Source organism: Haemaphysalis longicornis, unplaced genomic scaffold (genome assembly GCF_048455015.1).
Source record: "Haemaphysalis longicornis isolate Haplotype H1 unplaced genomic scaffold, Haemaphysalis longicornis Haplotype H1 scaffold_6, whole genome shotgun sequence".
In the NCBI taxonomy this organism is placed as follows: domain Eukaryota; kingdom Metazoa; phylum Arthropoda; class Arachnida; order Ixodida; family Ixodidae; genus Haemaphysalis; species Haemaphysalis longicornis.
Genome location: NW_027526407.1, coordinates 159,017,130 through 159,042,044, shown reverse-complemented (window position 1 = coordinate 159,042,044; position 24,915 = coordinate 159,017,130). Strand labels below are relative to the sequence as shown.

Here is a 24,915-nt window from a genome sequence, read left to right as displayed (position 1 = left end):
AGTCAGCACCCCACCAGAGAATTAATTCCAGGTTAGCCCCATACCAGGAGCTCAGCGGCGAAATATTTCCGAAGCTAAAACCAATCGCGCCATTGACAAGCATCACAGCGAGCGGCTCTTGTGACGAATAGCCAACAGCGAGTACAACCGCAATAGTGCCTCTAACCTCGGTGAGCCCCGAAAATGGCGCGAGTTGCGCGAGTGCACTCGCGAGTGGTGAACGGTGCTCACTCTGCGTGGGGGTCGCACTCACTCGCACTCACACTCACCAGTACAAAACGATGGCGAGGCTCACTCACCACTCGCTTATGAGTGTTGAGGGGGGGATGTGTGAGTGCACTCGTGAGGGAGCCTGCCGACCTATGGCTAGAAGGGTCTACGTTCTAGTGGCCTTCTTGAGGAGATTTAAAAACTGGGAGGCAAAAGGAGCATTTGTACGAAGGATAACAAGTAAAAAACTCAGCTTGGAATGTGTGCGTTTTTGAAGAACTTTATGCGTGTCCACAACTACGACCGCGGCACTTACAATACTCCCATCGTTTCATTATGCGCGATGACAAGAGGTAATAAATGATTTGTCGTCAGAAACGTCAGTGATTTCATATTTTTTTGCTTTTTTTCACGGATTAAGACAGTCGCCGCAGACGGGAATTGATTCTGAGACCTCATGCTCATAGAGACTATATAAGGTTGACAAAATGCAATATGATATAAATTATGGCTGATATGGGAAACGTTGATATAAACTAAACTGCGTTTTGTTTTTTCAGGTGAAAGCGCAACTGGGGTCAAAACGACTGCAAAATCACCGGGAAACACCACACAACTTCGGTATTTGTACTGAAACGCATGTTCAGGTAAGCCTGTCTTCTTTTCTTTCTACACAATTTCCTTTACCCCACCATCTCTTTAAATAGAATGGGGTTACATGCGTAGGCAAGCATAAAGATGTACCCCCCGCGGTGGCTGAGTGGCTAAGGGGTTGTGCTGCTGAGCACGACGTCGTGGGTTCGATACCCGGCACGCGGCGGCCGCTTTTCTGATGAAGGCGAAAAGCAAGTACGCCCGTCTGTACGAGATTTCAGCGCAAGTTAACGATCCCCAGGGGGTCAAAATGAATCTGGAGCCCTCCAATACTGCGCGCCTCATCGCCTGCGTTGTGTCAGTGCGTAAAACCCTGCAATCAATCAATCAATCAAGCACAAAAATGTGGAGGAGTGTTACAAGCCGACATACACCCATGCATAAACATGTATTTGGGAAAGGGGGTGTAGGATAACGACGTCATACGGTTATGCTGTATGTATTCTCGTGGCAGCTGTGAGAAGTTCCGCCCAAATGTCTCGCAGCTGTTTCCACAAGTGCCTTATAGGACTTAAAATTTGTTTAATAATATTGCGCGAGTGAACCAAACAGACCTGAATTTACCTAGATTTTACACTGGTAAGGAACAATAGTGCCGTACTGTGACCACCTTATAAATACAGTGACAAAATTAGGTGTCCGAAGCTAATTTATTCTAACTATAAGCCAGCCTCACCAAAGATCTCTCAGCCCTCCCAAGAACTCTCGTGTGTTTACAGCGCATCAATTGTAGGAATACCCAAAGTAAAAAAATGCTAACGAAATTCAGATGAGCCGGTCAAGTTTTGAAAACTGCAAAACACAACAAAACAAAAAACAGCGGCCCTATGTCGGAACTGAACGCGAGTCTTCCATTTTCTAGCCGGTACAACCCACAGAAACAGCCGTGCGTGGGTTTTCGCGCAATATTTATCGCAAGGAACCTTCAGGTGGCTTGCTTAGCAAACCAGAGGTGACTGGCGTGTGAAACTTTGAACAGTAATTCTCACGCCTATCGTGCGAATAGCGACTGCAATAGGTTTATGGTTCCGGCGGGGCATAACTTGGGATGCGCGATATCAACGACACATTTCCAAAGCTCAAATACGCCGCGTAATCGCACGAATGGTTTTTAGGTGAAGCTTTCAACCTATCCCTGATGTCGTCTGTAGTCTATCCCAAGCGACGCTGTAGAAAAAACAACTTTGTCTGACGATGACGAGTGAGGTGAACAGAAGAAAAAAATTCACAGCATATCCACGGGGTGAATGATGATGAGTGGGCGAAACTCCTGAGGGGAAATCATCGATAAAACCGTGACTCTTCAGTGAAAGTTCGCCATCTACATCTGTGTCCGAACGTAACGTCTAGAAAGTCTCGCTTAAACCGCGCGTCGGCACCTTGGGGCTTAGCTCGCCTGATGCGTTTTGCAGACGCCTCACGAGCTCTCACTGCATCGGGGTCTGCCTGCCGATACGCGCGCTTTCTCGCCGCTTCCCGTTCTCTGACGTTTTGGAGATCCTCTTCGCGCCGCAGCCGTGCCGCTTCGCGTACGGCAGGGTCCTCGCGCCGTTGCCGTGACGCTTGGGCCTCTCGTTCTCGAACGCTGGGATCTTGGCGGCGTCGTCGCGCAGCCAGACGACACGCTTCGGCCTCCCGCTCTCGTACGGCAGGATATTGGCGGCGGCGTCGCGCAGCTTCACGGAGCGCTTCTGCCTCGCGGGCTCGCACATCTGCAGCCTTATCCATCGGGCGACTCCGAGCGCGCGCCAACAGCGAACGGATTTTATTACAACGCTCCCCGCCATCTAGTAAACAATCCAAGAACTAAACTACAGGTAGCCACGCCATCTAGTAAACAATCCAAGCGCATCTTTTCATCATAAACAAGTACCGCCATTTAGTAAACAATCCAAGAACTAAACTAGAAGTAGCAACGCCATCTAGTAAACAATCCAAGAACTAAACTAGAGGTGGCTACATACATACGTCGAGGATGGACAGACCCACGCCCTAAGGAGCTTCGCCCCTAAAAATAAACGCTTCCTGCCGTGGGAATCGAACGTGGGACCATCGCGTAATAAAGCCATTGTCTATTCAGTTACACCGTTTAGGCACTCTCAAAGCAGTTAGGATTCGGAGAGGGGTGGATGGAAGTGCGAAATTAGACACCCATGGAATTGCCGTATCGGTATAGCTCTAGAGAGCCCAATTGTTTCTGGGTTGGCTCGTTTGTTGTTGGAGTTGAGTTTGGAAATCTTCTTGTTCTCCCACGTTGAAGTTTCGACAGACGGAGCAGTTAATTTTTCATCAAAGATTTGGTTGATTTAGGGGCGGCATTAACAGCACAAATGGCAGAGGCGGGAATGGTGGCAATCAGTGTAGTCGCCGTCAAGCACCAGAAAACATTCCAAGACTAGTTGCGTGGTTTGTATTTTCGTATATCGCGTGGTGCTCTACTGAAATGGACTTTTCTCAACTTAAACTAGGGAACAACGCAGGTAAAAATTTATCTGCACAGATTCTAAACAATGGCGGAGCACCCGAGTATCCAGAAACATGTTCATTTCAAACTTGCGAGAAACAAATGTCGACTAAATCCTATCGAAACTCTTGCTTGTTTGGTATTGTTGCATCGCGCGGAACTATTAATGCAAAATTCTTAAATGTCTGTGTTTCATGGTACGCGATATCTACAAAATTCATTGTGAAGTACTCAGAATTGTCAAAGAAAAGTTGAAGTCGCGGTGGTCCGAGATCGCGTGACAAAAAAGGGAAACAGCAGTTCGGAAGGTAGGCTGGCGGAGGAGGTCCCTGAGAAAAGGCGACGCAGCGCCTGCCGGGAAAAGGAAACAGCTGCGGCAATCGAGGATAGGCCGATCCCGCATCTGCAATACGAGGCGTCTTCAGAGGTGGAGGCACCGGAGGGGCGAACAGGACACTCCTGGCTGTCGCGCGCGAGCTCAACCACATTCGGAAGGTGCTGTGATGATTGGCGGAAGGTTAAATGGTGATTGGCCGGGCAGCAATGCTCAACAGCAAGTTCAAGAACACGTCGAGAGAGGGTTCAACTGTGCTACCGAGTTCTCATTCAAGAAGGTTCTAAGTATCCCCCTAATTTCTCGAACGTACACTGAGGTTTTTATCAGTGGAGCTGTTGTAGCTGGCCGTCATGTGGGGCGCGTAACGCGTAAAACCCGAGGGGCGCCTTCCGTTACCCAGCAACCAAAAAAGCCCCAGCTGGCACAACATCTGCTCCGAGTAAACCTCGAAGCGACTCCAGGAGCGCAGCGCTGGGACGCAGCTGCGCGCCAACGCTGCGTCCCAGCTATCGTCAAGCGCTACCGCGCATGTGATGCTTCGCATGAGGAACATGACGATATCGATGCATTTACGATGATTACTACCAGCCCACGTACTGCAAAGCAATGACGAAAGATGTAAATAAACAATTTCGAACTTGTAAAAATGCTTGGTGATGTGTCCTCAAGTGCTCAAGTAGAAAGAAATCCTGCAAAGTCACTACGGTTCAAGCCCTGCTAGTGCCCGCTTCCCAGTGTTTTTATAGAAATATTTTCTCAGTTGATTGACATTCCTTTTTGAAGACTTCTGAGAGCTGCGCCTGCCCAGTCGCCCAAACGGCAAAACTCTTTATTCATTGGTGGGGTCGCGGGTTTTATGACGGATGAGGGGACTAGTGTCGGCAGCGAGGGATGTGTATTATGCTTGTCGTTGCATGGCTGCGTCTAGAGAGGGCACCGGTTGGGTAAGGCACACGCATTTTATTCTTGTACGCGCATGCGCAATGTAGCCTCTGCGATAAGATGCAGCACTACACTGGGCACCGAATCGATAATTGAAAGAAAACACAGAATGAACAAAGCCTGGTAGTTTCACTTGTTCAAAATGCTCCTAAATCTTCCAAAACGACTGCCCCTATTGCAGGTATATTTCGTTGCCCAATAAGCCAACTCATGTTTTTCCATGTTAATTGAAGCTCAGCAAATATCCACACAGCTGTCGGCGCAATAGGCCTTTGACACACTGGCAGTATTGAGTGAATGTGTGGTGAACCGGCTGTTCATTTGGGGCTGGTGCAGAGCTGCTTTTAACCATCACAAAGAACGATTGTTCTTCACTTAATTACAGTTAAACAGGTGAAACCCACATTGGGAAACACCTTAGAATGATGAATTAGCACACAAAACTATTTTAAGTGTTTAGTATAATTAAAGCGAAGAAGAAAAAAGGAGCAAAATCACTATCGAAACGCTATTAAGACCGGCGCACGGGGTAAGTTCGCTTAGCCAAATATATCGTCGTTTTCGAAATGTGCATTAATGTTCTCTTACCACAGCGGTCCCCGTTTCTTTGCGGACGTGATTTACCGCTAATCTGGCATTTATTGCCTTAATATGACATCCATATATCGGGTTTACTTCTAGCAAAATAAGAGTGATAATCCCAGGAATTCAGAAAGAACAAGTTTACACATAAATCCAAACATTTCTGGCACCAATCAAAAAAAAGGCAGGGCAAGTCATTTCGCCCAGCAGACGTGTTCAAGAGCACAATACGGAACTGCGCTTCGCTACACCTCCTGTGGGATTTTAATTGACTTCTCTGGCGTGTTATTGTTCCAGAAGACTTTCAAAATAACTGTGTGAGAGTTCTACACACGCAATGTTCCGGCCATCTCACCTGAGGGAAAATCTATAAGAGCATTTGAAGGAGACCGCCTAACAACATGGCCCACTTCAATGCGCTTTGTACAGCCGCATTGGAACTCGCTCGAAGGTGGCTGCCTATTGGCTTTAAAGAGCCTTCCCAATTAGAGCGCCACATGGTGTAAGCATGGTCTTTGAAACACTGGTCTTTTTTTTGGGGGGGGGGGGAAGCGGGGGGGGGTGGCGGCGGAGGGGCGTAAGCGCCTTTATTTCCGTTGGTGGCGTAGCCCCCATGCCTTCCTGATGCATTTTCGTTTCTTTACAAATTGTGCATGTAGCTGTTTCCAGTATTTATGTTCGCTGTTCATGGTGTTCTTGCACTGTCTGTAAGAACCCGTCTAAGAATTATAGTAATCGTAAACAAAGAAACAAAACAAACAAACGGGCAAACAAACGAATGAACAAACGAACAAGCAATCACACAAATAAATAAATAAACAAACAAATCAGAAAATAAATCAATATTTCTTTCGAGGAAGGTGTGTCAACCTATTCCCGGTAACTTGCCTTCCCTTCATCACGCGCACTGTTTAGTAGGAAATTCTTTTTCACTAATGCACAAACCCATCCCATGCACTTGGTCTCCTCGCGACACGTCTTGTATTATTTCCGGAATAAGGAACATAATCACAGAAAAGAAAACCACCATGAATTGCGCAAGCAGTAAAGCTATTTGCTGAGTACTGGCTTTCTAAATTACAAGATTGTTTCTTGGAGATAGAGATTCCCTGTAGCGCGAGAGCCCGAAATGGTAATCAGAAATTGTTTTATTAATGAGATGTATTTGTTCAACTATTATACCCGCAGTCTCCAACTCAGTTTTGATTAGTTTTAGCTGGGAACGGTTTTTACACCAACGTTTCAGCTAAATTTGGAGCGGCGACAGCCCAATTCTTTATAGCCGTTCGATTTTCCACATCGCTGGATGTCTACATTATTTCACAACACACGCGATTTCTTTTCTGATAAGGAGGTCGTACGCGCGGATAACAAAAAAGAGTGAGTGATTGATCAAGCACAAAACTGAACGCAGTGTAGGATTGTGGTTTGTGCATGATTGAGTTCTCTTTACAGGCCTAATGGTGGAGAAAAATATATTCTATTGTTTCACTTTGCGTTGATAGTTACCGTGGCATATTCATCTCGTGTGCCGCGTTTTGAAGGTGCGAGAATGTAGTTTTCGAAGCTGTTCAACGTAAAGCGGGCGCAAAGTTTCTTCAACTGTTACGGTACTCCCCTTTTTCCTCTATATTATTCCTCTGGCCTAATTATTTCGCGTGCGCGGGGCTAACGGATGTTAGTTCCTGGAGTTGGGTGTTTCAGGTTACTGCACCATTTTTGCTTCCCGTGGAAACTTTTCCATTACGGCGGTTGTATCTCAAGTATGCCCCTGGCGGGCTAGTCAGGAAGGAAAATTGTAATCCATGGGGGGCGAATGCGGATTTCGGAAAATGTGCTAGAAATGGAGCAAATAACTTTTATTTGTAAGGGGTAAAACGGTTGCTTCCGAGCTTCACACGACAGAAGGGTGCAGCCGGTAATAAGCATCCATACCTTCATCCTCAAGAACTTATTTTTGTACTACATTTTAATTACAAGAGCAGCTCAAGTGCTCTTCACCAAAGCAGTCTCCCTCTGCGCCACCTCTGCTTAGAATGCAGCCGGTTTGGGTATACAAAGTCAACACACGCACACGTACGCACGCACGCACACACATGCACACACGCACACACGCACAGGCGCGCACGCACGTGCACACACATACACACACATACGCACACACGCACACACGTACACACGCGCACGGGCCCACGCACGCGCACACGCACACACACACAAACACCCACAAACACGCACAAACACGCACACACACACACACACGCACACGCGCACACGCGCACACGCACACGTGCACACGCGCACACGCGCATACGTGCACACGCGCACAAGCGCACACGCACGCACGCACACGCACGCGCACACACGCACAAATACTGTGAATTCAGAACAATACGCTGGTCTACCATCACTGCCGGAGGAAAACGCCGACCATCGACGATATACCGTGGTCTTACCCGGAACTGGAGATACCCGTGAAACACACAAGCCTTCGCAAGTCCTCACGAGTCCGAAGCTTCAGCGATTGAATCTACCCAAAGGGCCCACTGTATGGCCCTCACCATCGAGAGGGATTTGATAAGAAGGGCCTAAATGTGAAGAAGTGAGTCATCTTCCGTGCTTCTCTCATTTCTTATAGGTTGATTGATTCCGGAATTTAACGCGCCGGTGCTACAACGGCGGCGAGGCGCGTCGTAATGGACGGCTCCGGAATAATTTCGATCAACTGCGGATCGTTAACGTGCGCCGAAATCTCGAACACACGGGCGTCTTTGCTTTTCGCCTCCATTAGAAAAGCGGCCGCCGTGGCCGGGAATCGATTCCCCGTCCTTGGGCTTAGCAGCACAACGCCATAGCCACTTTGCCACCGCCCTGGGTTCATTACGTATACCGTTCTACTTATGTATTGAATGAAAGAACGAACGAACAAACGAATGAATGAATGAATGAATGAATGAATGAATGAATGAATGAATGAATGAATGAATGTTGTTCCGTCCTTAATTATCCTTCTTTTACCATCTTTTCCCATTAGGGCATACCCGCTCCCTCAGAAGATACATTAATTCATTCATTCATTCATTCATTCATTCATTCATTCATTCATTCATTCATTCAAATATTCGCTAATTCATTTATTCATTCATTCATTCCTAAGCCTGGTAATGTCGACATATAATATCGCTCCCTGGCGTCCCACCGAAGCGTTTATATCGCACGTTTTAATCCCATCTTATTGCTCGCCCGTAATAACCTTGTAAGAGTCAACAGCATGGGCGTATGCAGCGACGGCGGGCCCAGGGGACCGTATCCTTCGGCAAAACGCCAAATTTTGTGGTAAGAAGGGGACACATGAGTAGACTAATATAGTCGCTCCGCCTATCATCATATAAAGAAGACGGGATTTTATTTGCTATCGTAAGGAATGAAAAAAACGCGGTTTTCACGACTGCTCCATCTACACCAAGCATTAATTTCGCGCTGCACCAGAGTGAGTTAAAGGTAAAAAAAGAAAAAAGAATAGTGAGCAGGTTATTTATAGTACTCAAGCCGACAGCGTAATGAAGGTGTATTTTTCCTGTATTTTGAACGAATCGCCTGTTTTTGTTCCCGATTGCCTCTATATAGTCTTATCATCCTTCTCCTGTACTCTTCATGGGTTCGGCAGTTTTGCCACCATACTACCCGAAGTGTATCTTGCGTAGGAGGCTAGTTTTTCGTATTGAAGGAAATGTCGGACGGTGCCGCGAACCCCATGGCTAAAGCAGCGGGACAGGGAGAGGTGATTCCTTCCCTTCATTTCTTTACTCTCACAAAGCCACTTTGAGTGAGCTTTCCCCCTATGACACATCATTGGTGAACTGCGCCTGAAAAATCAACTTAAATCCGGCTTTTGTCGAGTGCGTAATAGTTGCTAGCTGAGCCTACTAGCCGTGGGAGTAGTAGTGCAAAACACCACCAAGCACCTTCAAAGCTGCCAGAAATGAGCAGGTATATACAAAAGAAGACTCAAAGATTGGTAACCATCAACTGGAACTAGCCAGGAGGTCATAGACATGCGCTAAGCTTAATACGGCGCTGATGGAACAAGGACGGCATTACCAAGGATCAATACCGTGGTCACATAAGGCAGAGTCGGATTACCCTTTCCGCGTATCAGCCGTGAACATTATATTTCTGGCGAGAGTTACGATAAGTAGAATTACCACTTTGTGCACGCCTGTTGTATGCCAGTGAACCGTTTGTCCGTAGCAGTCAACTCGTTCTTTGCGTGTCTTTTTTCTTGTGGCAGCCATCCTTTTGTTTCCAGAAAACCACATCATATCACATCACTCTATATTCTCAAAAAACCCTCGAGGGGCAATACAAAAGGGGTGGGCTGACAATGTAATTTTTTATTTGCTACAAGTCTTTCATTGTGGAAAATAAGTAGACAATTTGTTCAAAAACGTTGATGGGCAGGACGTGGTTACCACGTCGTGAGGAAGATCATTCCAGTCGTCTGTAGTTCGTAAAAAGAAATACATTGAAAAAGTGGTGGCTTTAATACGTCGTATTAAACCGACAAGTTTTTCAATGTCTTTGTGACCCCGTAGTGACTACTGGGTCGGGAAATACGCGGTCTGGCCACAAAAAACCAATAAGGTACTGGGCCAACATCGAGCGCGTACATAAAAAAGAGCCAGGTTGAAGACACGAAGTGGAAGTTCTTCGTACAAGTTCTGCTGAGGTGCCCGCCGACCCTCCTTTCGGCCAGGTGTGGCCTCCCCGCGAGCGAGGCCAGGCGAGGTTAATCGAGCGCTCGGCGGCCTTGGCACTCGCAGCCGCGACATGGTGCAAACCTCAAGGGGAGAAAGGTAGGGGCGCGCGGGGCTTTTCTTAGACGGCCCCTCTGTTCGAATGTGTCACGCGGCTGCCAGAAATAACCGCGGCCCAGGAGAGCCTTTCTTTCTCGACCCCCTTCCTCCAAGAAGCTGCGACCACCGACGGCGGGGCCGGCGGCCGCATAGCGGCACAGTGTTCATTTCCCCCTCCCCCTCTCCGTCTCCCGGGCGACAAGCACGCACAAGACGGCGCCAGGTGCAGGGAAGGGAGGCCTAGCACGTGAGAAGTTACCTGCGTCACGGGCACAGCAAGCGCCCCGGTCACGCTGTGTGCCTCGCGTACTGACCCCCGCGTCGGCCCAGCCGAGAATTCTGCACCTGGCACGATTCATTAACTGGTTGGGTTATAATTGAAAACCCCCAGAAGGACACCGATGCATTTCTAGTCCTGAATGCGAACGAATTCTTGTGCAACTTAGCGCCTGAGACGCGTTCCTTCCGCCCCGCGTTCTTGAAGAGCTTCGTGCGCTTACCGCTTGAGACTTCGCGATCCGTTTCTGTCTTACGCTTTCGAATGGCTTCGATCTGTCCCTTTCGCGTTGCGCCGGGGCTCGTTACTGCGGCAATGGGTCGGGAGTATTGACGACGATGGGGGATTTCCTGAAGTAACAAAGAAAGCTGGCGAGTTGGTAAGGGTTCACGGTGAAACGAAGCGCGAAGAAACAATGACAACCATGGGAGGAACAAATACGATGGGACGGAAGTGTTAGTAACACTCCGTCGCGTGGTATTTGTTGCTACTGGTTGTCGTTGCTTCTTCGCGCTTCGCTTCACCATGACGGTAGATGTCGCTTCGCTCGCCCAGCTGCGTTTTTCCGCGCTCGCACTTCATCTGCTGCTCACTTGCGGTAAACGGCCGCCTTTCCCTACTGTAGAGCTTAAGTGCGTGCTGTGGAAACCTCCGCGCTATAGCAACCTTAATGACAGTGGCATGGAAGCTGTTTCGCTCTTACAGGGGTCGATGCCGTAACAACCGTTTCCTGAAGGAAATCCTTGAGCGGTGGCTTTTTCGCCCTATTTTATTGCTTTAGCATTGAGAGAAACTCATTTGCCCAGATGACATGAGGTTAAGAGGAGACAAAATCTCACGTAGAGGAGACACATACTTAACACTGCCCCTCACTTCATGTGACGTGCTATCAGAAGGGTGAGGGTCACGTAATTACGTGACCCTTTATCCCTGTAATGACCCTGTATTGACGTCGATGCTCTCTAATGACCTACGTCATTACAGGGTGATGACGCAGCTCCACAAAAGCCAAATTGTGCCCCAGTGTGCTCAATAAAATGCGCGGTCGCTGTACTACAAACCTACGACTTCAAAACCGATACCATCGCTTTTAGGGACGACAAGCATAAATAAACCAGATTGATCGGCACAAGTTGAATCGACACAAGTTCGCTCCAATAAGCTTTGTTCCTTGAAGAGTCCTGCGTCGTCCCGTACTACGTGACAGCACTAATGTAGCGGATATGGTAACCTCCCCCATAGAAACGTGCGTCGGGAACCTTCTATGCTGCTTACGAAAAAATAAATTGTATAATATTCAGCTGGTAATCCTGAGGGAATACTAGTCAAGTCTCCAAATGTATATGTATTTCTGCCCTGTTCTGTCTTTCCCTCGTTTGTTGCAACAGAATTCTACGTATAAGTATTTGTTCGTGCCACAAGCTCAAGTTGCTATAGTCAGCGCCTCTTGTTTAAATCTCGTACGCGTCTTTACCTCGCGCTGTCCCGAGAACTTTAAAATACGTTCTGGAGCCCCTGTCTGAACCTACCGAACGGCAGAATGAATTGGCTCAAATATTCTGCATATATTCATATCCTTGACTCCGAACAATAAACATCTTCGATACCCCGTCTTGACGGGCGGCAAATAATTCCGGAGAGGCGGTGCGTCTTTGTCACCCCTCTTCTTGATAGACCACTGCCTACTTTTGGAATGTGAATCGCGTTAATTGGTCCCTCGCAAGTGTTTTTCAACAGCGTTGTGTACACCTCCTGTACTCTCATACGAGCGAGGCCTACAGATTTCAGCAGGCTGGGGCTCTGAGACCTACTCTCTTGGGGGCAGATATCCCAGCTCCGGTCTGAGAGCGGTCGACGTCAGGCGCTTAATGAAGTGATGAAGTGAAAAAATTTGTTACAAAATTTTAAAAATCAATTGTATGAGATCTGAGATATGATTATAATATGATTATATCATATTATGATATATTACATGATTATAAGATATAGCCTTCTCATATTATTATTTGCAAAAAGTGGCATGTTTTTCGGACGCACGTTTCGGTTACTGCAATAGGAGACAAGTTGCGCACAGAACGCCTATAACACAAACACCGCTAGAACGTTCACGGTGTGGTAAAAAAACGCTCATCTATTAGCACCGATTAACCTGTGCTACAGCCAAAAAAATAACTATATTTTCTACACGACATAGGTAGTGTAAGCTATTTCTGAAACCTTTCTTCGTGCACAGAGCCTCTTACACAGCGCACAGGCTAAACAGGGGCGCAGCGCTGTGCCTGTGTCTTTTCTGTGTCCTCTTTCACGTGCGCACTTCCTACAGGATGTAAAAACGCCAACTAGGCCATCAGTCCACTATTGACAACTTGTTACCCTGTTCAGCTTTCGTCATGGTGCACACGTAACGTCATCACTTGGGAATGTTGCGGAAAAAGTCTTTTTCCGAGTCCATTCCATAACTAAGTTCCTGCTTTCGCAGAAAAAAGAACATAAAGACTACTGGCGCATTAACAAAGCGTGCATGGTTAACATTTCTGATAGGTGAAGTGGTATACGGCTGACGTTTCGCTACTCTTTGAGCACTGCGGTGACCTCACAGTTCCGCGAAGCTACGAACAGCCATTGAGAAAAAAATGGCACTAAGAATGCAGATATAGCATTTCAAAAAATAGGTGTGGGCCACTAAATAAGCGCAGACGAAAACCGGTCAAGAAGAGTAAGGATGACACAAGCGCTGTCTAGCAACTGAACTTTTATTAGAAAAAAACACGTGTTATATAGGAAAAAAAGTTACATAAAAACAACAAACGGCTCAAAAATCTTAAGTCGCAGAATCACTCAAACACCCGACTTGTCTAGGAAGACAACCTCATCATCCATAAGCGAAATTGACGGATGGCTCACGCACGTGTCCCCGCTCTTTATAATCTTACTAGCAGTAGTACCCGGCGGTGCCCGGGTAGGCCATTATAATAATGAAACTAATGGTATAACAGGTGTTCGTTTATTTGATAGTTGTCATATTTGGCTAGCTCATCGTGAAGTGGTACACACTCAGGAGCTCCTGCCTGCTGTTAATACAGGAGCTCAAACCACAGTCCCGTCGTGGTAATGTGAAACGACTGGCACTCGAGTTTTACTGAAACTCTCGCAAAAAAATTGCACCGAGATGGTGCGCTCGAGCGAGTGAGTCAGTGAGTAAAAAGCGTTTTATCGAGCCGGTGAATTGGGAGTGGTTCCCTATTCCAGGAAAACATGTCATAAGCGGGCACCCTTTGCTCAGGAGGAAGAATTGTCTGGACATCAAGATCGCTGGTAGGCACCAGGATGTCCCACAGCTCATGGCTGGGAAGAGTGGATGGAAGAAGGGGGAGGTTGTTTTGCTTGCACTCTTAATATGATATGAGGAAGAGTGACAGGTTGTAAACACAACTTAAATGCGGCAGGAGATTGCGCTGGGAACACACGATGGAGGACGACTGAATTAGGGGCATTCTTCCTCATGGGTAATGCTATCTCAGCCGATATGAACGATGCTTATCGGTACTGTTTTATAATAAGTAACACGGGCTCCCTACGGAAGGCGCGAGGTTCCAAAAGTCCCAACAGATGGCGAGCGCTACCGTTTGCGCTTTTTACGGGTCCGTCTTCATTTCAGATTTATGATAAATGACAGGGCTCCGACTGCATGCGCGTGGTTGCAGAAATTCTTAACAGATGGCGAGCGCTACGCGAACTCGGGAAAATTTAACTGAATTCTATGTCGAGAGGATTGTGTATTAAATAACCTCGCTTGCCTTCTTATCCGCATGTTAGGACAAAATCCTGAAATTGATTATTGGGCAATTGTATGGGCAGCATTTTCAAGCAAAAACGAATGCGATATATCAACTGGCTGTGTGCTCATTAAGGTATTTGCTTGTTTTTCGGAACTTTTCCTTGCTTCTATTGGGTAGGTGCCATGGAATAATGTTGTAGAACAGTGTTTAGCTACCTGAGTAAGTTACCTAGCTCAACAAAAAGCAGTTGAATATCTCAAATGGCGTGCGATAAAAAAGTATTTAAAAACCATTTCGCTGTTTTTTACTCTCCCCATGGTAGAATTTTAAAAATTTTCAGCAATATTCACCTCGAACACCGTAATTACAATGCGACATGAAATCTGAATCCGTTTGGAAGAACAGTTTCGCTAGACGTGGACATCACCGTGTACGCCTTTTTGGCTCGTCAGTCGTGTCATTTGTAAAAAGTAATGGCGCCCTTTAGCGGCGTCGCAGGGCGAAATCTTTAAAAAGGGTTCTCTGCATTTGTATGAGGAGGGTTCTGTATGTATGTATAAGGGTTCTCTGCATTTGTGATCATCACGATTGTCCGAATAAACTGCCGAGCGCAGCCTCACTCTTTGCAGTGACGGGACAAGTGCGAGAATGGCACGCCCTTCAGTGAAGCGGCATGTTCTCTTAGGCGGACGTTTAGGCATCGTCCCGTCTGGCCGATATACTTGCCACCGCAGGGAAGCAGCGGAATTGAGTACAGGACTGCAGAAGAGCAGTTGGGGAGACATTTTTCGTGCTTTATGGTGCACTTTTCACCACCACTAGCTGCTCCTTTTTCCGGCAACCTTCTGCCGATACCGACACATGCTCGCCAGATTCTTGCCTGCACGAAAGACGACATTGACGTCATATTGGCTGGCAATGTTTTTCATGCGGTGCGAGACAGAATGCAGATTAGGAATAACAGCGATTTTTCTTCGCCTATCCGGGAGCGTTTCCGCTGCATCCTGGCCAGAGAATGGTTCTTGCTTCCGTCGATTCAGCAATTGTTGTGACACGGAAGCAAGAGCCAAGCAGGGGAAACTTGCCGCTTTCCATCTTGCAATTTGGCGCGAAAACCTTTCGTGCACAACATGAGCACATGACTTCTTTAGCGCTGAGCCGAGACTCGAAGTGTCCAACCCGTTTTTTACAATCTTAGAATGTGCGGAATAAAAATTTAACAAGGGTTTTACAGATCGGGGGAAATATGACCAGCAAACATGATCCTTCTGAAACTGCAGAGACAAGTCTAGGAATTGTAGTACATCATTTCTTGCAACTTCTGATTTGAAAGTTTTCAAAACCTCGATCATAGACCGGGTAAAATGTACACTGTCAACAAACACCAAATAGTCCTCCGCATATCTAAAGACATGTGGAGTGAGGCCTTCGTTGTCTAGTTGTAAGCCTCTGTCAACGTTTGCCAGAAAAATGTTACTAAGTGCTGGGGCCACCCTAGAGCCGATACAAACCCCAGACCTTTGCACAAAGAGCCCTGTCCCGAAAGAAACACCTGTAGAGGGCAAATAACACCATAATAGCTCTAGAAAGCCTTCCACAGAAATTTCCGCATTGTTTCTGAAAGTAAATTCGTCGTTATCATCAAGAATTGTTTCTTTAATGCAAGTCATCAAGTGCTCGTGGGACAATGAATAGAACAACTGTCGGGTACCTGAGCGTTTTGAGCGTGTTCTTTGTGTGGACTCGAAACGTTGTTTTGAACCTTGGCTTACCCCTGTTGAAAAGGTCTCTCTTGTACGCGAAGTCTCACGTAATGTACATGAATCGGAAAGTTTGCATTGTATAAAGCAGTCTGTTCTTGCAATGAGGAGAACCGTAGATAAGACGATTTCGGGGCCTAGTTTACTGGCTCGTCGACAATGGCCTTCGTGCTGTTGTTTCAGAATAAGAAGGGTGTTTGTTGCCATCCCTCAGGGAATGTTCGATAGTAAAGCTATGGAGCCAGTGGAGAAAATCCTCAAGCCTGTATCTTAAAAAGCTACCAGTATAAAGAGCCGCGCCCTTGCACTCCTTGCTGACTTAACTCTGGAATGTCTGCATTCAGGAGTGAAATCGGCCAAGGGATTTGAACTCCAGATTTTTTTCACAGCAAAGACTCACAAGGCTAGCATTCCTTTCCGAGCCATCAGAACTGAGCGCAATTCATGGCAGCACGTTGTTTCGGGTTTTTTTACAAAAGCGTTTGGAAACACTCAACAGTGTTGACCCGTTCCTTGTGCGTAACTCGGAGAAGGTGGTGACTCTATTGGCCGAACAAAACCCCGCAAAGTGTTACGCATTCAGTGTGGACATACAGGAGTTGTTCTATTCATTGCCCAACGAGCACTCGATGACTTGCGTTAAAGAAACCATTCTTGAGTATAACGACGAAGTTACTTTCAGAAACAATGCTGAAATTTCTGTGGAAGGCTTTCTACGGCTATTAGGGTGTTATTTGTGCTCTACAGTTGTTTACAGTTACGGCTCCTTGTGCAAAAGTCTGGGGTTTGTATCGGCTGAAGGGTGGCCCAAGCACTTATTAACATTTTTTTGGCAAAAGTTGGCAGAGCCTTAGAACTAGACTTCGAAGGCCTCGCACCACATGTGTTTAGATATGTGGATGACTATTTAGTTTTTGTGGACCGTGTGCATTTCACCCGGTCTATGATCGAGGTTTCAAAAATGTTTAAACGAAGGGGCAGAGACCTGACTTTCACATCTGAAGTTCCAAAAAATGACGCACTACAATTCCTAGGCTTGTCTCTGCAGTTTCAGAAGGGTCATGTGTGCTGCTCATATTCCCCCGGATCTGTAAAACCCTTGTTAAATTTTTATTCCGCACATTCCGAGATTCTAAAAAACGGGTTGTCCACTTCGTATCTCGGCTCAGCGCTAAAGAAGTCATGTGCTCATTTTGTGCACGAAAGTTTTTCGCGCAAAATTGCCACATGGGAAGTGGCAGGTTTGCCGTGCTTGGCTCTTGCTTCCGTGTCGCAACGATTGCTGAATCGATGGAAGCAAGAACAATTCTCTGGCCAGGATGCAGCGGAAACACTCCCGGATAGGCGAAGAAAAATCACTGGTATTCCGTATGTGCATTATGTCTCGCACCGCATGAAAAAGATTACGAGACATTATTACGTCAATGTCGTCTTTCGTGCAGGCAAGAATCTGGCCAGCATGTGTCGGTATCGGCAGAAGGTTGCAGGTAGTGAAAAGTGCACCATAAAGCACGAAAAATGTCTCCCCAACTGCTCTTCTGCAGTCCTGTACTCAATTCCGCTGCTTCCCTGCGGTGGCAAGTATATCGGCCAGACGGGACGATGCCTAAACGTCCGCCTAAGAGAACATGCCGCTTCCATGAAGGGCGTGCCATCCTCGCACTTGTCCCGTCACTGCAGAGAGTGCGGCTGCGCTCGGCAGTTTAATCGGACAATCGTGATGATGAGAAGCAAGAGCCAGCAAGTGCGGGAAATAACCGAAGCTTATAAGATTATAAAGAGCGGTGACACTTGCGTGAGCCATCTGTCAATTTCGCTTACGGGTGGTGAGGTTGTCTTCTTAGGTAAGTCGGGTGTTTAAGTCATTGCGTAACGTAAGGTTTTTGAGCAGTTTGTGGTTTTTATCTCACTTTTTTCCTGTATAACGCGTGTTTTTTTTTCTAATAAAACTTCAGTTGCTAGGCTGCGCTTGTGTCGTTCTTACTCTTCTTGTCCGGTTTTCGTCCGCGCGGACCATCATATACGCACTCCAACTCGCCCAATTCGCTATCTTATTCCACTAAATAAGGCAAGGCCTATCGGGCTTATACAATGCTCAATGACCTAGCGAGTACGTTAAGAAATACGTACTTCTTTTTCCTCGAAGCCAATCACTTTTAATTAGAAGTGGCGGAGGTTTCTAAACAAAAACATCGTCAAAGACGACTTATATAAGTGACGTCACCCTAATGTTTCCTTGTGAGCCTCGGCAAGCTGATTATTTCCAACCAGCATTTTTTACCCTCTGGTCCTTTTCTTGTTAAACAAACGAAGTTTATGTTGCATTGAAATTGAATATTTAATCAAACTGCTCAATATGCATTCCAGGATGGACGTTCTTAAGGACTATACTGTGAAAAAGCGCTAAAAGCCCAAAAATACCCAGTGTTTTTGCATTGCCTGCTGCTTAAAAAAGGATGCCAATGGAAGCATATGTTCAACTTAAATATTGCCTCCATGCCTGCGTATTTCGGTAGAGGATTTTAAAAAAGTATTTTGTTCGCGCATTTTCACCTAAGTGCATGCAATAAGGCAATTTCAAGCGTTTGAAATATTTTATTCACATGAATTATACCAGTACTAGCGACTTACGTGAGACTCGAAAATGAGCGGCTCTTGGTAAATTACCCAATTTTGTCTGAAGAAACAAAATAAGGTAAAAGTGAGAATGAAATTACACTAAAAGAGAAATATTTACTTGCTGAGCCACACGTCGGAATGTTCTTATTCGAATGCTTCAATGCGCTCCAACTTAGCTGCATCAGGAACTTTCGGCTATCCATGCATGAGCAGGTCTTAATGAAATGCTCAAATGTCAGTTGCAAACGGAAAAGTTGAGAACCAGTATGCAAATTAAGTTAGGTGTTCCTAAGTAGGCTCGTTGTAACTCTGAAAACGCAACCTGTTTTAGAAAACTCCGCCTCCTGTCATCTGAACTTGTTAAGCTTGGGTCGTTTCTTAACACCCACTGCAGCGCCGAAAAATAAAAAAAGAAGACGACGCAGCGTCGCTTACGGTATCTCACGCCAGGAAGATGCACCGCAGAAGCGCAGCCGCGTGAATGCACCCACAAATCCAGCGACTCCCTTTTCCGCTTCGTTTCCCCTCGCGCGCAAACCCAGCCACGCTGCAGTGCCGCAGGCGAAAAGAAATGGCGACGAGCCAGGAAATATGGCGCTGAGAATATCGCTTAGAGAGAATCCCTGGCCGCAGTCGACCGTGCGTCGGGCCGGGTGCGCGGTCTAATAAAATGCTCGCCCGAAGCCCATTTCGCCACATTTTCTTCTTGTTCCTTTCATTATCATCACTCGCACCAGCACTTCTAAAAACGGTGGACAAAGGAAAGATGCGAGGACACGGCGGGAGGCATATCCGAACGGACATTAATTCACAGACAGCGGCCGGGTGCAGAAAAAGGAGGCGCGGGAGCTCGCTTTCACGCATAGTAATATGGCAGCGAGCAGAAGGGGCCGTTGAGGACTGAAAGTCGTAAACAGAGCTGGAAAGGAGGATGGCACGGAGGCGCACCCATGGAATTCTGGATAAAGAAGGGCCGATAGGTTGCCAGCCACATCAAGTGCGCAACAAGCTTATCGACTGCCGTGGAGACTAGAGCCATTGACTGAGCTTTGGATCGCGTAGTTAACAGCTTTCGCAGCCATTTCTTCTTACAGACAAAGATAGTACTGAAATAAAACAGTAACGGTCTTTCTTGGTGTTTTGGAGGGCATTTGGTTCTATGGATATATATTCGCGGTGTCCATTCGATAGAAATGATTGCTGCAACTGATGATTGGCCGATACCCTGGTTGGCTGTATGCTGGTCACTAAGGACCATCATCGTCATTATTACCATAAAATGAGGCCTCACTGAGGCGTTTGCCGATCTCCGAGTCACTTAAGACATTTGGTTGCTTTTTTTGGACAAGTGTATTATTTGTGCACGTAAGCTGAGGGAACCCGCTAGCTAGCAAGTGTTTTTCCAGAAGGGAAAATATTGTTTTACAAAACGATGTTAAAGGATCCCCGCAGTGGGCTCTTTTTCTGGGGTCGGTATGATCACCACACAACGGCGATTTGCTGAAGTAATTCCGTGACGTAGTAGTCCAAGCCTGATTCAAACAGTTTCTCACGAGCGTTCAAACACACGAAAGTTACAGGAACACCTGGAAGGTGTGTTTGCGTTTATACAGTGGCAGATATTTGTGTTACACCGGAGTGTAAAGCAATAGCAAGCCGGCTCAACGCCCACCTGTTCTTGGTGGAAGGATGCAGAGAGAGAAGGAGCAACGAAGCGCGTCGCTCAGCCCGCTGTTTCTAGCACAAGAGTTTCATCGCTTTCATTTATGTTTTCCTAGCTGCTGTACCCGAAACCATTCTTCGCACCCTCTTCAGTGATTCTCTGTTCTGAGCGTAGCCTCGACATTGTTTCTGTTAGGGCGGCAGACGTATGCGCAGCCTCTGGTTGTGGCAACGACCATTCGTGCCAATGCGTTTCATTCCATCGCTTCCCATTAAGTTATGATCGTAGAAGAAGTTGGTTGGATGTGCTCGGCCTTCTGAGCATACCGTGTAGCCTAGAGTTCTCTACAATTTTTAAGGTTTATGGTATTACCGGAAACAGTAGTTTCCGTTTACCGCTGCAAACAAAAGGGCATGTTTTAGCGATTCGTTGGCAGATTGCCGGCCGCCGTAATGCAAGCAGCGACATCGAACGAGTTAGTTTAAACGAAAATGACACAAACTTTGTCGCCAAGAACTGTTCACTTGCGCTTGAAATTGCTACGGTACAATACAGTAATTTTCTTTCAAAAATCCGTAGACGCCTTCCGTAGAGCTTTAAAAAAAAGAGAGAACGGTGTCAATGGGTCTATTTAGTACGAACAATATGCACCACATAACGGCAGTCGGAATTCACAGCTCCGCCAAATATTTCGGCATAATATAAGTAAAATACATTGTAATAATTGCGCTGACCCCCACACTAACTTGCCCAGAACGATTGTAGAGGCGTAAAAAAACTTTCCCAGCACCTGAACCACTCTTGGCGGAAGAGGCTTAGCACGAGTAGGGGAGGCAATATTGTTCGCCGATCCGAATAAAATTGTCATTTGTCGCACTCTTGCTCAGTATTAGCAAGAATAATTACTTATTCTTAGTCTTAAAAAAATTTATTGTGTAAGCCTTTTACTTACACAATAAATAATATTCCACTTCAGCATGCCAGTAAGCGTAAGTGTCTCGGGGTCACAATAACGAACAATTTGAACTGTAACGAGCACATTGATAACATATGCGGATCTGCTCTACGCAAACTCGGTCTGTTAAGGCGAAAGTTAAAAAATGCTACACCTGAGGTCAAGCTCAAGGCGTACTAATCAATTATACGACCTACACTGGAGTACGCTAGTATAGTGTGGGATCCGCACCAAGTGGGTTTGATAAACAAATTTGAACGGATTCAAAGGCTAGCCGCAAGGTTTATCTTCGGTGCGTACCGCAGAACGCAGTCTGTATCTGCACTATTATCTCGTGCCGGTTTGCCCGAACTCTCAGCGCGCAGAAAAATAGCTAGGCTGAAATTCTTGTACCAACTGTATAATAATAAATTCAACTTGGATTCCAGGCTATACTTGTACGCCCCAGCGCGAGTGTCGCCACAAACAGGTCACTCTCATGCTGGGATGCCGTATGTGCCGCGCGTTGATGTCTTCAAATTTTCTTTTCTTGTAAAAAGTATAGTTGAGTAGAACAACCTTGATGCAGATGTATTTATTGACGCACCCACGACTGAATCATTTGAGGGTAAGCTGTCATTGTGTGTTCTTTGAATTCATTGCTTGTTTATCGCGGAACAGGTGTTACATGTTTGTGGAAAATTATTTTCCTCCCTCCTCTGTAACAGCCCGCAAGGGCTAACAGTATTGGAAATAAATAAATAAATAATAGAATAAATGACATCAACCAAGATTAATTGTATGGTTGTACTAACCATGACGCGCCGAGCGCAATGCTTTTGCTGCAATGAAGATGTGAGTTTACACTTCGACGGCGCAGGGAGCTATGTGGCGACTGTAGAACTCGTGCCTGTTAGTAAACCTTCGCGCTACCTCTCGCGCTTGTGAAGTCAAGTCCCCCTGTCCGAATCGACTGTGTACCGTGAGTAAACTCCGGCAGCAGATCCGAGGGTTTGGGAGGAACTACGCTTCCAGCCCTCATGCTAGGCTGACTTTCCTGTCTCCGACGGTCGGGGCAAAGCTCACAAGCCCAAAGGGTAGCGGTTACCCCGTGCAGGGGCCGCAAGATTGGCAATATTGGCACTGTCTGACGCCCTCTCTGAGTCAACTCAGTCCTGAAAAGGAGTCGGACATCAAGGATCAGAACAAAAGACCGCTGTCCCCAATCCCTTCCTATTTCCCATAACCCCTTCTCTTCTCCCACTTCCCTTTCCCTCATCCCAACCCTTCCTGCTACTTCCCAGGGGAGATCAGGGGAGTCTCCCCGGGCCCGCTCTCCTGGCTGTGGTGTCGCTTAGTAGCATTTTTCCCACTTTATTTTATTTCCACTTTCGGGTGATTCAAACCTCTCTTGCCGTTTGGCCTATTCATTTATTTCACAATTGGCAAAGGCTGGTTATACGCAAGTGGTACCGGCAGAGGCAGTATATTTTACAATCCTTTTTGGAGCCTCATTATAATCTATATATATGTCCGAAGGTCTACCAGGGCACAAGGGACAGCAGGACAGGGGAAGATGCACATCGGATTATGGCAAAGGACGAAGACGAAAAAAAGATCAACTGATCAAGAGGAGTCAACATTGAGCATGAGGAAGCATCATCGAGGAAGCAGCGTCGAGGAAGCACTTAAACTGCATATATGTTTCCACATCAAGAACACATATATGAAGAGCGACATATTTATTCATAACCGAGCTTTCACATATTAGATAAAAAAAAATACCGCTGATGGCCTCCCCTCCCTTGCTGGGTTTTGCGTGATAGATCTCTCTTCTTTCTTCTTTTCCTGTCTCGTAAAAACTGTTTTACCATCGGTCCAGTTTGTTTAGCTTTAATTGGCGACACCCGTGATACGTATGTGGTACGCATTGGTCTTTTATTTTCTTTTATAGCCCTTTATTTTGTCTGTCGGTCACACAATACCTCCCTCCCAAACTCCGGAACGTCCGGTAAGCAACCTCATCATCTCGATGTAACGCGTGCGAATGCTTGCCAAGCCAGAAAGCGTCGTCGTCCAATGTGCGGCCCACTTGCTAAAGAAACCAAGATAACTAAACGCTGCCAACAAATGTGGCCGTGAGCGTAGCCGTCAAAAATCGAGGACATAGAAGCGAACTAACGCGGTAAACCCCAAAATGTGTGTTTTACCTCGCACTGCTACGTCATCGCAAGTCACCGAGGAAACAAATAGTCCTGCCTTTACGAAATAACAGCTTTTGTTAGCAGAAGCGAATATCCGTACTATTTTCTGGACTTGCCTCTACAAATCTTGAGAGTAGATTTCTGACACAAGGAAAACCACTTTACCATCAACCTCAGGGCTCCTTTAAGTGGCTTTAAAGTGCATTTTCTGACTGTTATACGTGACGAGTGGGGAATTTCGCACCATTCATTCTTTGATTTGACTATGCCGTGGAAGCCTAGACGCTTAAATAATCCGCAGCACCCGGAGAAAAAGAAAACTGACAGCGGCCCGTAGCGGTTTGCTGATGAACTACGGAAAGCTTCGTTAAGCGGGAAACATGTAGACGACTGGTGCACGCGATTCGCATATGACTGATCGTTACGACGATCACCACGACTAGTCGTACGCGCGAATTTCAGACACATGCTCCAAAGTGCGCGTGCGATGCGTCGTCGGCGTCGCTCCGCCCACTGTTTTCGGTCCATGGTGGCCTCGCTGCTTAGGCCTATTTCGGCTGATTTAGGTGTGTGCAGGAGAAATCCGAGCACGAAAAGAAAACATTTATCAACTTGAAGTAAAAATGAATAGCGCTATTATGTTACACATTGCAGCCTATATGTTCAGTAATTCGGTGTGGTCATGTTTAGCACCGACGAACCCGCTCGCCCATGCTGTTGGTGCCGCAGGCAACATGTGTCTACAAGGTGTCTATTGTCGGCAGAGAGCCCGCGGGTCGACGGAGACCGCGCGACGGCGTGTCGCACTGCTCCCTATAAAATACATAAAACTGCCACTAACCCCTCCTGGAAGCTTTGAAAAAAACTTTCCCAGCGACGTCACTATGATCATACCTCCGGGCTCTCATTGCCTGCAGTTGCACGATGATCTCACCGACCGGACGATTGTATCTGGCTCGCCAGTCGCACGTCATGAACCTTCTCCGACCAGCGAACGAAGCCAAACCGGTCCTAACGAGTACTCGTGAAGATAACTCGCATGCCATTCGCATGCTCCAGTCGTTTATGTCTCGAGCTTTCTCCTAGCGTTGAAATACGATTTGCTGCAGCCTCAGTGGTTCGAAATTGAATTTTCACACATTTAATGATACCAATCGCCGTTTTGTCGGTATCCACGCACCAGCTAAAAGGGACATGAAGAAAAATACAACTTTAGTTCATTAAAAATTCACCCAGATTCACTGGCTTAACGTCACAAACGCTGAATTTAATTGCCAAGCTGCCTGGCGTTCTCTCGCTCTCTATAACTTATCATAGCCAGCATATCGATACCCGTGCATGCCCATTCATTTTTACCGTGTTTCACAGCTACGCCATCTACTGAAACTTTTTGTTACTTTTGCACTTGGAACACTGCCACGGGGGCGAGAAAGGGTGGGGGGGGGGGTGCCGCGAGCGGTTTTTGTTTTTTAACAGCGTATTTATTATTTGCTATCGCAAAAATTAGGCAGCCATGCATTTTATTTAAAAGAACAATGCAAATGTAGCCTATTTATTGATGTCTTCTCTCAAATATCACTCATGTCTTCTTTTTGCTCAGAAATGTTGAGAAGCATAAAGCTTGGACCCATATT

General features: G+C 46.6%; 1 protein-coding gene across 3 annotated transcripts in view; it reads left to right on the top strand.

Moving 5' to 3' along the window:
* The window catches only part of LOC144141229 (uncharacterized), a 321,032-nt gene that overhangs the window by 170,900 nt on the left and 125,217 nt on the right, over positions 1–24,915 (top strand). For 2 of the 3 annotated variants that reach the window (XM_077672784.1, XM_077672785.1), the window contains exon 2: positions 771–857. The exons of the other annotated variant lie outside the window; for it this stretch is intronic. The gene's annotated coding sequence lies outside the window, so the exon portion shown is untranslated. The remainder of the gene's footprint in view (positions 1–770; positions 858–24,915) is intronic. 3 annotated transcript variants of the gene reach the window in all.